Source organism: Herpailurus yagouaroundi, unplaced genomic scaffold, assembly GCF_014898765.1.
Source record: "Herpailurus yagouaroundi ecotype Mexico unplaced genomic scaffold, PumYag 250, whole genome shotgun sequence".
In the NCBI taxonomy this organism is placed as follows: domain Eukaryota; kingdom Metazoa; phylum Chordata; class Mammalia; order Carnivora; family Felidae; genus Herpailurus; species Herpailurus yagouaroundi.
The window spans coordinates 16,246,349-16,263,479 of record NW_024412467.1 but is presented as its reverse complement, the minus strand read 5'-3'; the positions used below and the strand labels follow the sequence as shown (position 1 = coordinate 16,263,479).

The following is a 17,131-nucleotide window of genomic DNA, read 5'->3' as shown; positions in this document are numbered from 1 at the left end:
CAAGTTTGGGCAATTATGAATAAAACTGCTATAAACATCCATATGCAAATTTCTGTGAAAACATAAGTTTCCAACTCATCTGGGTTAATATCGAGGAGAGTGATTGCTGGATCGTGCAGTAAGAGTATGTTTAGTTTAGCAAGAAATTGTTAAACTGTCTTGCAAAGTGGCTGTGCCATTTTGCATTCCAGTCAGCAAGGAATGAGAGTTCTTATTGTTCCAATTCCTCACCAGCATTTGATGTTGTCACAGTTTTGAGTTTCAGCCATTCTAATAGGCTTGTAGTCGTACCTCACTGTTGTTTTAATTTGCATGCCCCTAGTGACATAGGACATTCAGCATCTCTTAACAGGACCAACATGTCGTTCATTTTCTTCTTGTTGAGTTTTAAGAGTTCTTTGTGTAGTATGAATAGCAGTCCTTTTTCAGATGTGTCTGGAAATACTTTCTCCCAGTCTCTGGCTTGTCTCTTTATTCTCTTAATACTGTCTTTCACAGACCAGAAGTCTTTAATCAAGTTCAGCTCTTAAATTATTTCTTGCCTGGATCATGCCTTTGGTGTTGTATCTAAAAAGTCATCAACGTTCCTGAAGTCATCTAAAATGTCTCTTATGCCGTCTTCTAGAAATTTTATAGTTTCGTATTTTACATTTAAGTCTATGATCAATTTCAGGTTACCTTTTGCAAAGGGTATAAGGTTTGTGTCTAGGTTCTGTTCTTATTTTTATTTTTAGTTTTTTTATTTTTTGGCATGTGGATGTCCACTTGTTCCAGCACTGTTCATAGAAAAGACTTTCTTTCTCCATCAAATTTTTTGCTCTTCTATCAAAACTCAGTTGACTATATTTGTGTGAGCCTATTTCTGGGCTTCTTTTATTTACATTGATCCATTTGTCCATTCTCTCACCAATTCCACACTGTCATGAGTACTGTGGCAGCTAATTTTTTTCATATCTTCTAATATCCTTTCTATAACCAAACTTCCTCAGTTGCCCCAAAAATATTCCTGAAAAAAAATGGTTTCTTGGAGATAGTTTATTTGTGAGAAAAATTTAAGAACCTAAGAACAAAAACTGACAATGGAAGGATGATGATAAAGTCCAAAACTTTCCTGAAAATGTCTCATTATCTATGACTGAGACCTAAAGCTGCAATAAAACAACTCTACCATAGAAAAAGAAGACCTTGATGAAATCAAATTGCCACTCCAAAGATAATTTTTTCTCAATATATGAAGTTTATTGTCAAATTGGTTTCCATACAACACCCAGTGCTCATCCCAAAAGGTGCCCTCCTTAATACCCATCACCCACCCTCCCCTCCCTCCCAACCCCCATCAACCCCCAGTTTGTTCTCAGTTTTTAAGAGTCTCTTATGCTTTGGCTCTCTCCCACTCTAACCTCCTTTCCATGGGGGAGGGGAAGGAAAAAAAAAACAAAGATAATTTTTTTTCCGTCTTTTATTTATTTTTTTTTAATTTATATATGAAATTTATTGTCAAATTGGTTTCCATACAACACACAGTGCTCATCCCAAAAGGTGCCCTCCTCAATACCCATCACCCACCCTCTCCTCCCTCCCACCCCCCATCAACCCTCAGTTTGCTCTCAGTTCTCAACAGTCTCTTATGCTTTGGCTCTCTCCCACTCTAACCTCTTTTTTTTTTTTCCTTCCCCTCCCCCATGGGTTCCTGTTAAGTTTCTCAGGATCCACATAAGAGTGAAACCATATGGTATCTGTCTTTCTCTGTAGGGCTTATTTCACTTAGCATCACACTCTCCAGTTCCATCCACGTTGCTACAAAAGGCCATATTTCATTTTTTCTCATTGCCACGTAGTATTCCATTGTGTATATAAACCACAATTTCTTTATCCATTCATCAGTTGATGGACATTTAGGCTCTTTCCATAATTTGGCTATTGTTGAGAGTGCTGCTATGAACATTGGGGTACAAGTGCCCCTATGCATCAGTACTCCTGTATCCCTTGGATAAATTCTTAGCAGTGCTATGCTGGGTCATAGGGTAGGTCTACTTTTAATTTTCTGAGGAACCTCCACACTGCTTTCCAGAGCGGCTGCACCAATTTGCATTCCCACCAACAGTGCAAGAGGGTTCCCGTTTCTCCACATCCTCTCCAGCATCTATAGTCTCCTGATTTGTTCATTTTGGCCACTCTGACTGGCATGAGGTGATACCTGAGTGTGGTTTTGATTTGTATTTCCCTGATGAGGAGCGACGCTGAACATCTTTTCATGTGCCTGTTGGCCATCTGGATGTCTTCTTTAGAGAAGTGTCTATTCATGTTTTCTGCCCATTTCTTCACTGGGTTATTTGCTTTTCGGGTGTGGAGTTTGGTGAGCTCTTTATAGATTTGGATACTAGCCCTTTGTCCGATATGTCATTTGCAAATATCTTTTCCCATCCCGTTGGTTGCCTTTTAGTTTTGTTGGTTGTTTCCTTTGCTGTACAGAAGCTTTTTATCTTCATATGGTCCCAGTAATTCACTTTTGCTTTTAATTCCCTTGCCTTTGGGGATGTGTCGAGTAAGAGATTGCTACGGCTGAGGTCAGAGAGGTCTTTTCCTGCTTTCTCCTCTAAGGTTTTGATGGTTTCCTGTCTCACATTCAGGTCCTTGATCCATTTTGAGTTTATTTTTGTGAATGGTGTGAGAAAGTGGTCTAGTTTCAACCTTCTGCATGTTGCTGTCCAGTTCTCCCAGCACCATTTGTTAAAGAGACTGTCTTTTTTCCATTGGATGTTCTTTCCTGCTTTGTCAAAGATGAGTTGGCCATACGTTTGTGGGTCTAGTTCTGGGGTTTCTATTCTATTCCATTGGTCTATGTGTCTGTTTTTGTGCCAATACCATGCTGTCTTGATGATGACAGCTTTGTAGTAGAGGCTAAAGTCTGGGATTGTGATGCCTCCTGCTTTGGTCTTCTTCTTCAAAATTACTTTGGCTATTCGGGGCCTTTTGTGGTTCCATATGAATTTTAGGATTGCTTGTTCTAGTTTCGAGAAGAATGCTGGTGCAATTTTGATTGGGATTGCATTGAATGTGTAGATAGCTTTGGGTAGTATTGACATTTTGACAATATTTATTCTTCCAATCCATGAGCAGGGAATGTCTTTCCATTTCTTTAAATCTTCTTCAATTACCTTCATAAGCTTTCTATAGTTTTCAGCATACAGATCCTTTACATCTTTGGTTAGATTTATTCCTAGGTATTTGATGCTTCTTGGTGCAATTGTGAATGGGATCAGTTTCTTTATTTGTCTTTCTGTTGCTTCATTGTTAGTGTATAAGAATGCAACTGATTTCTGTACATTGATTTTTGTATCCTGCAACTTTGCTGAATTCATGTATCAGTTCTAGCAGACTTTTGGTGGAGTCTATCGGATTTTCCATGTATAATAGCATGTCATCTGCAAAAAGCAAAAGCTTGACTTCATCTTTGCCAATTTTGATGCCTTTGATTTCCTTTTGTTGTCTGATTGCTGATGCTAGAACTTCCAGCACTATGTTAAACAACAGCGGTGAGAGTGGGCATCCCTGTCGTGTTCCTGATCTCAGGGAAAAAAGCTCTCAGTTTTTCCCCGTTGAGGATGATGTTAGCTGTGGGCTTTTCATAAATGGCTTTGATGATCTTTAAGTATGTTCCTTCTATCCCGACTTTCTCAAGGGTTTTTATTAAGAAAGGGTGCTGGATTTTGTCAAAGGCCTTTTCTGCATCGATTGACAGGATCATATGGTTCGTCTCTTTTTTTTTGTTAATGTGATGTATCACGTTGATTGATTAGCGAATGTTGAACCAGCCCTGCATCCCAGGAATGAATCCCACTTGATCATGGTGAATAATTCTTTTTATATGCCATTGAATTCGATTTGCTAGTATCTTATTGAGAATTTTTCATCCATATTCATCAGGGATAGTGGCCTGTAGTTCTCTTTTTTTACTGGGTCTCTGTCTGGTTTAGGAATCAAAGTAATACTGGCTTCATAGAATGAGTCTGGAAGTTTTCCTTCCCCTTCTATTTCTTGGAATAGCTTGAGAAGGATAGGTATTATCTCTGCTTTAAACGTCTGGTAGAACTCCCCTGGGAAGTCATCTGGTCCTGGACTCTTATTTGTTGGGAGATTTTTGATAACCGATTCAATTTCTCGCTGGTTATGGGTCTGTTCAAGCTTTCTATTTCCTCCTGATTGAGTTTTGGAAGAGTGTGGGTGTTCAGGAATTTGTCCATTTCTTCCAGGTTGTCCAATTTGTTGGCATATAATTTTTCATAGTATTCCCTGATAATTGTTTGTATCTCTGAGGGATTGGTTGTAATAATTCCATTTTCATTCATGATTTTATCTATTTGGGTCATCTCCCTTTTCCTTTTGAGAAGCCTGGCTAGAGGTTTGTCGATTTTGTTTATTTTTTCAAAAAACCAACTCTTGGTTTCGTTGATCTGCTCTACAGTTTTTTTAGATTCTATATTGTTTATTTCTGCTCTGATCTTTATTATTTCTCTTCTTCTGCTGGGTTTAGGCTGCCTTTGCTGTTCTGCTTCTATTTCCTTTAGGTGTGCTGTTAGATTTTGTATTTGGGATTTTTCTTGTTTCTTGAGATAGGCCTGGATTGCAATGTATTTTCCTCTCAGGACTGCCTTCGCTGCGTCCCAAAGCGTTTGGATTGTTGTATTTTCATTTTCCTTTGTTTCCATATATTTTTTAATTTCTTCTCGAATTGCCTGGTTGACCCACTCATTCGTTAGTAGGGTGTTCTTTAACCTCCATGCTTTTGGAGGTTTTCCAGACTTTTTCCTGTGGTTGATTTCAAGCTTCATAGCATTGTGGTCTGAAAGTATGCATGGTATAATTTCAATTCTTGTAAACTTATGAAGGGCTGTTTTGTGACCCAGTATATGATCTATCTTGGAGAATGTTTCATGTGCACTCGAGAAGAAAGTATATTCTGTTGCTTTGGGATGCAGAGTTCTAAATATATCTGTCAAGTCCATCTGATCCAATGTCTCATTCAGGGCCCTTGTTTCTTTATTGACCGTGTGTCTAGATGATCTATCCATTTCTGTAAGTGGGGTGTCCCCTGCAGTCCCCTGCAATGACCACATTCTTATCAATAAGGTTGCTTATGTTTATGAGTAATTGTTTTATATATTTGGGCGCTCCGGTATTCGACGCATAGACATTTATAATTGTTAGCTCTTCCTGATGGATAGACCCTGTCACTATTATATAATGTCCTTCTTCATCTCTTGTTACAGCCTTTAATTTGAAGTCTAGTTTGTCTGATGTAAGTATGGCTACTCCAGCTTTCTTTTGGCTTCCAGTAGCATGATAAATAGTTCTCCATCCCCTCACTCTCAATCTAAAGGTGTCCTCAGGTCTAAAATGAGTCTCTTGTAGACAGCAAATAGATGGGTCTTGTTTTTTTATCCATTCTGATACCCTATGTCTTTTGGTTGGCGCATTTAATCCATTTACATTCAGTGTTATTATAGAAAGATATGGGTTTAGAGTCATTGTGATGTCTGTATGTTTTATGCTTATAGTGATGTCTCTGGTACTTTGTCTCACAGGGTCCCTCTTAGGATCTCTTGTAGGGCTGGTTTAGTGGTGACAAATTCCTTCAGTTTTTGTTTGTTTGGGAAGACCTTTATCTCTCCTTCTATTCTAAATGACAGACTTGCTGGATAAAGGATTCTCGGCTGCATATTTTTTCTGTCTAGCACACTGAAAATCTCGTGCCAATTCTTTCTGGCCTGCCAAGTTTCAAAAGAGAGATCAGTCACGAGTCTTATAGGTCTCCCTTTATATGTGAGGGCACGTTTACCCCTTCCTGCTTTCAGAATTTTCTCTTTATCCTTGTATTTTGCCAGTTTCACTATGATATGTCGTGCAGAAGGTCGATTCAAGTTACGTCTGAAGGGAGTTCTCTGTGCCTCTTGGATTTCAATGCCTTTTTCCTTCCCCACTTCAGGGAAGTTCTCAGCTATTATTTCTTCAAGTACCCCTTCAGCACCTTTCCCTCTCTCTTCCTCCTCTGGGATACCTATTATGCGTATATTATTTCTTTTTAGTGTATCACTTAGTTCTCTAATTTTCCCCTCATACTCCTGGATTTTTTTATCTCTCTTTTTCTCAGCTTCCTCTTTTTCCATAACTTTATCTTCTAGTTCAACTATTCTCTCCTCTGCCTCTTCAATCCGAGCCGTGGTGGTTTCCATTTTGTTATGCATTTCGTTTAAAGCGTTTTTCAGCTCCTCGTGACTGTTCCTTAGTCCATTGATCTCTGTAGCAAGAGATTCTCTGCTGTCAGCTATACTGTTTTCAAGCCCAGCGATTAATTTTATGACTATTATTCTAAATTCACTTTCTGTTATATTATTTAAATCCTTTTTGATCAGCTCATTAGCTGTTGTTATTTCCTGGAGATTCTTCTGAGGGGAATTCTTCCGCTTGGTCATTTTGGATAGTCCCTGGCGTGGTGAGGACCTGCAGGGCACTTCCCCTGTGCTGTGGTGTATAACTGGAGTTGGTTGGCGGATCCGCAGTCAGATCTGATGTCTGCCCCCAGCCCACCGCTGTGTCCACAGTCAGACTGGTGTGTGCCTTCTCTTCCCCTCTCCTAGGGGCGGGATTCACTGTGGGGTGGGGTGGCCCGTCTGGGCTACTTGCACACTGCCAGGCTTGTGATGCTGGGGATCTGGCGTCTTAGCTGGGGTGGGTAGGCAAGGTGCACAGGGGCAGGAGGGGCAGGCTTAGCTTGCTTCTTCTTAGGTGATCCACTTCAGGAGGGGCCCTGTGGCAGCAGGAGGGAGTCAGATCCACTGCCGGAGGTTTGGCTCCGCAGAAGCGCAGAGTTGGGTGTTTGCGCGGAGCGAGCAAGTTCCCTAGCAGGAACTGGTTCTCTTTGGGATTTTGGCTGGGGGATGGGTGGGGGAGATGGCGCTGGCGAGCGCCTTTGTTCCCCACCAAACTGAGCTCTGTCGTCCGGGGGCTCAGCAGCTCTCCTTCCCTTTGTCCTCCAGCCTTCCCGCTTTCTGAGCAGAGCTGTTAACTTATGACCTCCCAGCCGCTAAGTCGCGCTTGCTGTCGGAACACAGTCCGTCAGGCCCCTCCGCTTTTTGCAAGCCAGACTCGGGGGCTCTGCTTGGCCGGCGAGCCGCCCCTCCGCCCCGGCTCCCTCCCGCCAGTCCGTGGAGCGCGCACTGCCTCACCGCCCTTCCTACCCTCTTCCGTGGGCCTCTCCTCTGCGCTTGGCTCCGGCGACTCCGTTCTGCTAATCCTCTGGCGGTTTTCTGGGTTATTTAGGCAGGTGTAGGTGGAATCTAAGTGATCAGCAGGACGCGCGGTGAGCCCAGCGTCCTCCTACGCCGCCATCTTCCCTCTCCCTATTTCCGTCTTTTTTAAAGATAATTTTTCAAAAAGCAACTCAATTTGAATGAAGGGCAGTCAAGACTTTTCCATACTAATTTTATGACTTTTTGCCAGTTAAATCTGAAATTCTGCCTCGTATCTTAAAAGTCTTGTCATCTCACATGTGATTGGTACATTACAAATTTATATGGAGAGTAGGAATTTATGTTCTTAGCAAGATACCTTTTTTTTAAATCATAACACCGCAAAATGCTTGATACAGAGTGAGTGCTATGGAAGAATTATCTATGATTATAAGATAGGACAAGATCTTTCATTTAATGTGTATAGAATCTTATAGAAGGTCTGCATTAAACTAGACAATGTAAGGGTCCTGTCACAGAGATTTTGAGACAGTAAGTCTGTATTGGTTCTCAAGAATATGCATTCTAGTTAGCACCTCAGGTATCCTGAGAGAGGTTGGTAGACCACATTTAAACAAACAGTAATACTGAGTTTCCTCTGAAGACCAGAAGAGATAATAATAAGAGAGACTTGGTGTGTCATAAAAAAAAAAAATGGATAATATGAAAAAAGTAAACCCTCAGCCAAATGACAAGGAAATCAATGGACAATCTTGAAGGTCTACTACGTATAAAACTGTGATATACTTAGGAATCTGGGAGTGGGGACAAAAACATAAAATACAAAATCCCGTGTGTGTGTGTGTGTGTGTGTGTGTACAAACAAGATAATACCTGTTCTTATAGACTCTGCCACTCCACAAGCATCCTTAGGCACAAGTCTTTGAAAGCTCAAATTACCATAGCAGAGCAAAGGAGCAATGAAAAAACAATCATGTAAAAGATAAATTTTTATTCTTCCAATAAACCACACAAGGAGGGGGTTTTGAGACAAGTTTTAAAGAAAATATGATCTGCCATCCTTTGAGTGTCATTTCCAATTGAAACTGAGAAGTGAGTTTTTGAAAAATAATAATGATAATAATGCATCTTAAACTCCACCCAGATGAGAATTACAACGAAGGAGAGTGCAATGTATTTTTTAATGTTTTTCAAAATCAATGGATTAAATAGATTAACATTTGAATAAGCATATATAGGTGTGTGTACATATATAGTTATTTTCTTCTTTTTTTCTACTAGTAATTAATTTGAATGGTTTTGAAGAAAATGTACACTCTTTCTTCAAATAGAAGAAATAAAAATACAGAAAAGCCCCAAGGAAATATCCCCAAACTAACTGATCTAAATGTGAAACTGTGGAGAGCTCTCCATTATTAACAGAAGACGTGATTCAAATAAAAGCTAAATAAAAAAAATATGTTTCTAAAAACAGTATTAATTCCAAGCGTTACATAAAGTTTCTCCACAATCTCTCAGAAGCTGCCGGTTTCTGTTGAGCACTGTTGGTCTTTGCTCTAATTATCTCTGGCTTATAGATTATATCCCTGCTACTGTCACCAAATCATTGAATGACCTTGGGACAGTTTCTAGCAAAAGTCGGTTTTCTCTGTTTATGAAACGAAGGTAGTAATTCTTGACACCCTCATACTTCACGGAGGTATTTCAAAAATTAATGAGTCACGAAGGCTTTGAGCTGTTCTGATCAAAGGCACTGTATAACTACAAAGAATTGTTATTATTTACCACTAGGTCCTTTTTATTGTGCCACTAATGAGCATTGTGGTCAGCAATAACTTATTAGGGGGAAAAAAGGAGGTAAAAGTTAAGAAGGCTGTTTCTCTCCATATTCAGATATAATTCTTGTTAATGTTAATTGCTGTTACGCAGACATATTGGAAATGGGCTTCCTGTAGTCTCACAGTTCCGGTTGGGAAGTCTTTGCAAATATACCTACCCTGGGTTTAGAGGGTTTCACATATTGGGAGTTTTTCTTGGATGTGTGCAAATTCTACAGAGAACTCACATTTCAACCGATTTGGTACAAAAGGCTCAGCATCAAAAGTTCTCATTAAGATTAAAAACAGGGAGGCAAACCATAAGAGACTCTTCAGTACAGAGAACAAACTGGAGGTTGCTGGAGGGCGGGGGAAGGTAAGTGGGGGTATGGGTTAAATGGGTGATGGGCATTAAGGAGGGCACTTGTTGGGATGAGCACTGGGTGTCATATGTAAGAGATGAATCACTGGGTTCTACTCCTGAAGCCAAGAATACACTGTATATTAACTAATCTGAATTTAAATTAAAAAAAATTTAAGGTTATTTTCTTCTATACCCCCTTTTTTTCATTTTAATGATCCTTAATCAATTCTTTCTCTCTCTCTCTCTCTCTCGTACACACACACACACGCACATGCACACTCACACACGCATGCACACACACACTCACTTCAGTTTTCTTTGGAAATTAGGTAATCCAATTTTTCATTTAAAGAAACTAAGAGTCTTTGCTTGCTTTCTCCTCGAGGATTTTGATGGCTTCCTGTCTTACATTTAGGTGTTTCATCCATTTTGAGTTTATTTTTGTGTATGGTGTAAGAACGTGGTCCAGTAAGAGAAAGACAAATATCATATGACCTCACTTATATGAGGACTTTAAGACACAGAATGGATGCACATGAGGGAAGGGAAGCAAAAATAATATAAAAACAGGGAGGGGGAACAAAATATAAGAGACTCTGAAATATGGAGAACAAACTGAGGGCTACTGGAGGGGTTGTGGGAGGGGATATGGGCTAAATGGGTAAGGGGCACTAAGGAATCTACTCCTGAAATCATTGTTGCACTATATGCTAATTTGGATGTAAATTAAAAAAATAAAATTAAAAAAAAAAAACCTAAGAGTCAAATCATTGGTTTTGCTGGAAATTTTCAATCACAGAAATATAAATGCGTTTTCTGCTTCTTCTCAAACCATGTTTCACTGTCTATATTCAAACCCATTAAACACTCAAAGTGAGCAATTGGAATAGCAAAAAAAAGGTACATATTCAGCACCTGTTTGAAAAGATTTCACCCTTTCAAAATGGATAGATGGCACAGAGTCATTATGGTACAAATCAGACTTCAAAAGATTGAAGAAACGGTTATAAATATTAGTGAGAAGGTAGGCAATTTTATTTTACTTTGTCCCTCCTAAAAGCGCATGTCAAAAATCTTCTTCCAGGAATATTTAGAAGCACTTTGGGTACAACTTCTTGGAGCCTGGGCAATCCACCTGTCTCCCAGCAGCCTTCTTTCTCAGCCTGAGGCCTCTCTCCCATGCACAGCTCTATTCTAAAATAAACAAAGCACTCAGCCACTAGAAGCACTTCAGCTGAAACAACTCCATTCTTCAGTACTCAGGGTAAATGAATTTTTCATGAGCTAAGATCTATGCAGAAAAGTTTTCATGAAAATCTCCTATTTTTTAAGGAAGAGTTCTATGGACTGAATTGTGTTCCAGCAAAATCCATCTGTTTAAACCGTAATCCCAATGTGACTCTAGCTGAGATGGTGCCTTTGGGAGATAATTAGATTTAGATGAGGTGGTGAGGGTAGAACCTTCGTGGTGGGGTAACTGCCCTCATAAAGAGAGCCGAAGATTTGCTCCCTCGCCCTCTCTCTCACACTCTTTCCCCACCATGTGAGGATACAGGGGAAGGCAGCCACCTACAATCAAGAGGGAGGAATCTCTCCAGAAACCAACCATTCTGACACCCTGATCTCAGCCTTGCAGCCTCCAGAACAGTGGGAAAACAAAACACCTGTTGTTTAAGCCACCCAGTCTGTGGTATTGTGTTATGGCAGCTAGAATTGAAGAATACAAAGAACAGTAGCAACAGGCTGTAATGACTTTGTTTAGTCTTAACATATAAAAATTCTAATTGGATTCATGACCTTATAAAGATATAAGTTAGGAGGTGAATGGCTCAGACGTGTCTGCAATAATTCCTTTATCCAATATGCTATGCATCAAATGCCCATTCAACAAATATCTAATGAGTAAAGACTGAACTCCAGGATGGGTGCTGGATAGAAAGACACACAAAAGGATAAAGCTCCTAACTTCAAGGTGAGGAGAACATGATAGAGATATGGCACTTACTCAGAGAATACAAGGTAAAATGTAGAGAAAAGGGAGAGACTGGGTTCCCTAAAGATAATGGCAGTAGAATGTAACTGGCTACACAGCGGAGAAGAATTTTATTTTTAGTGCAGTACATGTTTGGGGAATGAAAGTCCTTTTTTAAGGTGAAAGAAAGCGTATAAGGTATGAATTCAATGGTAGGCAGGGTAAAGAGGTGAGCCATTTTTAATGCTCTGTATTTTCAAAAATAATGGAATGATTATTTTGTAATTCATTCTTTATTGGACATTATTTTACCACTTTCACCGCAAAGAATGTCACTGAGCCTTTAAGCTATTCTAAACACATCTCAACTTTGTTTTTCTTGGTTTTACCAAGTACAAGATGAAAGTGTTATCACTCACTTCACAAAATATATCGGTGTATATTCCCTACAGAATAATATAAAGGATATGAAAAGCAGTTAATTGGTCTAGAATGTCCCTTCCTCCAAAAATACCAGATAAGTGACAGAACATTGTATGTTAAAGAGCCATATTCTTTGAATACTGTGAACCGCCACTAAAAGCATAATGTAATGGTTAAAATTGTTGAAGTTTGAATCCTGACTCAGCAACTTAGCTGCAAAACTTTAACTTGAGAAACATGTTAGCCTCTCTGTGCCTCACGTTGGTCTTCTATAAAATGACAATGATAATTTGTTCTTAAGGCAGTTACAAGGTTAAATTATGCAGTGTTTAGAATAGAATCAGTAGGTATGCAATGAATGTTCACTATTGTATTATTTAAGAACTGTTTTCTGATTTGGATGCCTTTTATTTCTATTTCTTATCTAATTGCTCTGGCTAGGACTTCCAGTACTATGTTGCATAGAAGTGGCATTTGTGTCTTGTTTCTAATCTTACAGGATAAGCTTTCAGCTTTTCACCATGGAGTATGATGGTAACTGTGGGCTTGTCACAGATGGTTTTTATGATGTTGATACACATTTCTTTATACCTAATTTGTTCAGATTTTTATGATAAGTGAAATATGCCAGAGAGAAAAGGACAAATAGTGTATGGTATCCCTTATATGTGGAATCTAAAAAAACAAAAATAAAAAAATAATTGTCAAGTTCATAGAAACAGAATAGAATGGTAATTGCCAGGGGTGGGGAATATGAGATGTGGGGAAATGTTGCTCAAAGGCACAAATTTCCAGTTGTACGTTGAGTAGGTTCTAAAGGTCTAATGTACATCATCGTGACTATCGTTAATAGTATATTGTACATTTGAAGTTTGCTAAGACAATAGATCTTAAGCACTCTCATGAAAACAACCAAAAAGTATACCAAATCATTACAGTACACACTTTAAATATACTACAATTTCATTTTTCAATTATACCTCAATAAGCCCATAAGACATAAAAACTATTTTTCTTTATCCTACGACACAAATATTTTTCAATATAATTGAGATGATATGCATGAAAGTACCGAATCCTAACACTCCACATAATGACATTAGACTGTATTAGAGAAAATTAATATCAGAGAACATCTCTATGCTAATGATATCCATGATAATTTTGTCCTATTAGTTATCGACAGGACTCATTTATTCATTCATTCATTTAAAAATAAGAGTATACTGGGGCCCCTGGGTGGCTCACTTGGTTACCTTCTGACTTTGGCTCAGGTCATGATCTCATGGTTTGTGAGTTCAAGCCCTGCATCAGGCTCTAAGCTGACAGCTCTCTCTCTCTCTCTCACACACACACACAAATAAATAAAACATTTTAAAAAATTTAACAAGAGTATACTTTATGTTTTCTGCCAGGCTCTGTACTTGGTTTTGAAGATTAGAAAAAAATGACACTTTCTGTACAGGAGATCATGGAATAAAGAGTATCTTGACATATTTGTTGAAGTACTATTTTGAGTGTTAAATATCATGTATGGGATTCCTTTCCTTTGAACATAATGTACTATTCTTATTTCTGTCTCATTCAGCACAAATTTTCATTTGCTGATATATAATTGAAGGCTGAGTTTCTGAAGGAAATTTGGTGAGACAAGGAACTTTACATGAGAATGGGGATTAGAATAGAATTATTAAAGATGTGTCAAACTGATCCTATTTTGTTTTAAAAATAGACATTAAAAAATCATGTTTTGTGATTGATTTGCATCGATAACTTTGTTTCAGAAATGTTGATCTGTTTTACTACAGGTAAAAGGATATCTGGTCAAAATGCTAATACAGCCACTTGGAACTTGCCTTGAACTCTGAGGAAGCCTGATTGTTATTGGTGGTGGACTATATATTAATAAAAGACAAAGGGGAATGAATGGCTAGAGATGTCAGGAACCACTTTACTACAATTTTAAATATGCGAATGTAGAAAAGGATCTAGAAGAGTCATAGAACGTGACAACCTACCAAAGATTATTCAGCTCTCCTACTTTGTCTTTTCCTATGTACATATAGTTGTATCACCACATATGAACCTGTCCTCCAAATCACGGCACTTTCTCCTTCCTTGACTCAATTCCATACAGAAGTGGAGTGGCTTCCTGTTCTGGAACATGACCTAGTAGGCTCCTGGATTTTCATAGGAGCACATAAACCATACCCTATGACTTACTTGAATACCAAAAGAAATGCATCTGAAATAAAGAATTTTGCACTTTAGATCTGTATACCATAACAGAACCTCAAACTTTCTGGGAGTTTAGAGATGCTAAATTTTCATTTCTAAGAAATTATGTTAATGGGGTTTTTTTTGAAGAATGACCAGCCTACTCAGTCTCTAGATATCTAAAACGCTATCCTTAGACCATGTCCAACACCTCAGATAGATGCTCGGATCGTCCAATTTTGCCTGATTGCAGAACTAGTTGTCTTTGTCACTCTCAGGTTGCTGTTCCGCTACGTATCCACACATTTTTTAATGACATAAATTTCTCCAGTGACCCCACTTGCCTAATAGATCCTACTATTGGAAATGAGGAAAGAAAAGATGGAAACAATTTTATCTTTTAGTAGGAACTAAAACTAAAATACTATCAATCACAGCAAAAAAAAAAAGGTAATATATGAAATAAATCTCCATGAAAAAAAAGTAACAACTAATAACATGTTTTCATTTTGCAAATCTCTTTTCACTTGGAGGTGCTGATGGAATGTGAACTGACAGTAAGTAAATCAACAATTGATTGTGACCGCATTAGATAAAGATTTTTCAGAGCAAAGATGACATCAGTGGAATGTGTTTACTCATTCTACATGGTAACCTGTTTCTCCTTCAATGCCAGTCAGCTTTGACAAGAATGCCCCCATCTGAAACCTTTTGTTTCCTGGGATGTTCAAAAACGTATGCCAGATAACTAATGAGGAAGAAAACTAAATACCTACAATGGAGGCTAAAGAAGGAAACATGTGAGTGCCATAAATTGGACAGTAAATTTTTCTTATGTAGATTTAACCAATCCCTTGAATTAACATGTGGAAAGTCACCACTGCTTTTTTTTTTCTCACCATGATATGATGTTTGTGCTCTTGTTCTGTTTATCTTTATAATTTTATTCATGATATCTTAATTTATATTTAATATAATATTTAAGGAGTGATACATAAGCGACTGTATTGGTTCAAGTAATCATGTAGAAGTTGAGCTCACGTAAATGTCCTTAGCGATTTATAAAAATCTATTTCAGGGGCGCCTGGGTGGCTCAGTCGGTTGAGAGGCCGACTTTGGCTCAGGTCATGATTTCACGCTTCATGAGTTCGAGCCCCACATTGAGCTCTGTGCTGACAGCTCAGAGCCTGGAGCCTGCTTCAGAGTCTGTGTCCCGCCCCCCCCCCCCCACTCTCTGCCCCACCCCTGCCTGTGCTCTATTTCTCTCTGTCTTTCAAAAATGAATAAACATCTAAAAAAATTTTTTTTAATAAATAAAAATAAAAATCCATTTCATCTCCAAAACTTTTTCCATATTAACCACAGAGGTAAATACAGTCCAGCCTACAGAAAATATACTGGTTAATCTGTTAAAGTGTCTTACGAAATCCGTCTTTTATTTATGGAGATTTCATTATGGATTTTACACTTCTACATTTTTGTTCGTATTTGGGGAATGAGGGTTCAGACATGACTTTCACTCATGCAGAATACTAGATTTGATTCAGTCCCGTTGCCAAATGCCAGTCAGTTGTAAAGAATTTAGAAAAGGGGGTGGCTCAGTGGGTTGAGCATCCCACTCTTGATTTCAGCTCAGGTCCTGATCTCACACTTTTGTGTTTTCCGGTCCCGTGTCAGGCTGCGTGCTGAGAGGGAAGAGGCTGCTTGAGAGTCTCCCTCTCTCTCGGCCTCTCTCCCCTCTCTCAAAATAAGTCAATAAACTTAAAAAAAAAAGTATTTAAAAAAGTAAGGGTAGCTAAGACACCCTGATAAGCTTTTTTTAATGTTTATTTATTTTGAGAGAGAGAAAGAGAGCACCCTAGTAGGGGAATGACAGAGAGAGAGGGAGGAAAAGTCATAAGCAGTCTCTACACTGTCATTGGAGAGTCTGACACAGCGTTCGATCCCAGGAACCTGAGATCATGACCTGAGCCGAAATCAAGAAGTCAGATGCTTAACCAACTGAGCCACCCAGGCACCTTACACACTGGTAAGCTTTTTAGAATGTGCCCCTGGAAGATGCTTGGTTCAAACTAGCATATTATTCCTCCACTACCCCAAATCCAATATTTTATTTGTAAAATCAAGACAAAAACTTAAAATAATGTTCCTTATTATGGCATATTACACATAAATCGTGTCTTAAAACTTCCCAAAAGCCTGGTGACTTAATTGAATAAACTAACCCTACGAATTTTTATGAAGACATTTTCTACCTCCTAGACATTAGAAAGCTTGTAGGAAAGGCATGAAATGACTTAGGTCTGAGAATGACCCAGCCAGAAACAAAACCAATCAATTAGGTGCATAGCTTTAACAAACTCGATCACAGAAGAAATTCAGGGGCGCAACAATACCTTGTTTTTCCAATCAGTATTGAATGAAAAATAAAATAATTTTATTTTTAAACTCTCTTCCTGGACATTTCCTATCATTTATTGTATATGATGTACCTGTTCTTAATCAGTTGCAGATAACTAGGTTTTCCCCTGGGAAGAACACCATTCTTTCCTCTCTTTCCTGCCATTTAAGGAGTACCTCCTTTGTGTTGGATATTTTATGTATGAGTCATCTCCTTCTGGCGATATAACTTGTCCCTGGTGATATTTTTTTCCTTTTTGGCCTAAATCAGCTTACCTTTCACAAACAACAACAACACACACACACACACACACACACACACACACACCCCTCTGGAACTACCCATGTGTAACGCTTCTCTCTTTGGTGGATCTGAGCACATAATGTTACATCATGGATCAACAGAAACACATACAGAAAACAGGAAAGTGTTTCCAAAGTCAACACAATCCATGGGCTACAGACGGCCTTGTGGGGCATGAGTCACAACAGTTAAAATGTCCAAGTTCCCTTTTAAACGGTGACTTCACAAATACCGGATTATTCACGTGTCATGCAAAACAGATCCAAGTACTTTCTTAATTGTATCCAAGTACGTTGATGCTGTTTTCAGATTTCATTACAGACCGTTCATAATATGCTACCTGTGAGCAAGCTTAGCATGAAGTAAAACCGGATGAAGTAAAAC

The 17,131-nt window shown here is 38.7% G+C and overlaps 1 protein-coding gene across 1 annotated transcript in view; it reads right to left on the bottom strand.

Annotated features, from left to right (window-relative positions):
• LOC121020450 (uncharacterized) overlaps positions 1-17,131 on the bottom strand; it is a 328,749-nt gene that overhangs the window by 176,458 nt on the left and 135,160 nt on the right. The gene's annotated exons all lie outside the window — the stretch shown is intronic.